Source organism: Octopus bimaculoides, chromosome 2 (assembly GCF_001194135.2).
Source record: "Octopus bimaculoides isolate UCB-OBI-ISO-001 chromosome 2, ASM119413v2, whole genome shotgun sequence".
NCBI lineage: Eukaryota > Metazoa > Mollusca > Cephalopoda > Octopoda > Octopodidae > Octopus > Octopus bimaculoides.
Genome location: NC_068982.1, coordinates 45,449,262 through 45,449,716, shown reverse-complemented (window position 1 = coordinate 45,449,716; position 455 = coordinate 45,449,262). Strand labels below are relative to the sequence as shown.

Sequence of the window (455 nt, the reverse complement as noted above, 5' to 3'; positions counted from 1 at the left end):
GAGGAGACATCGGTGTGGATCTCCGCCTCGACATCTGAAACTCGGAGTTTTATCATGGCTACAGAATAATTGTCACATATTATATTTACAAGTAAATTCCTCTATTTACATAATATCGAGGTCTCTTTCATTCTTTTGTTGGCTTGCCATTTCTATCAATATATATATATATATATATATATATATATATACATACACACATATACATACATACATATTCATAGATATACACATCTATGTAACTATATGCATGTATGTAAATATACATACACATATACACGCATAGAACACATAAACAAGCAATGGATAGAAATATGTATGTACAAAGTACTCTCACATGAAGATATGTATATGAGCATATATTCACGTGAATGAATGCGTGTAAATACCCACATAAATATGTATATACATATACACACATATGTATATATATATATATATATATATATATATAT

The 455-nt window shown here is 27.7% G+C and overlaps 1 protein-coding gene across 1 annotated transcript in view; it reads right to left on the bottom strand.

Annotated features, from left to right (window-relative positions):
• The window catches only part of LOC106869164 (complement C3), a 160,574-nt gene that overhangs the window by 25,565 nt on the left and 134,554 nt on the right, over positions 1-455 (bottom strand). The window lies entirely within an intron of this gene.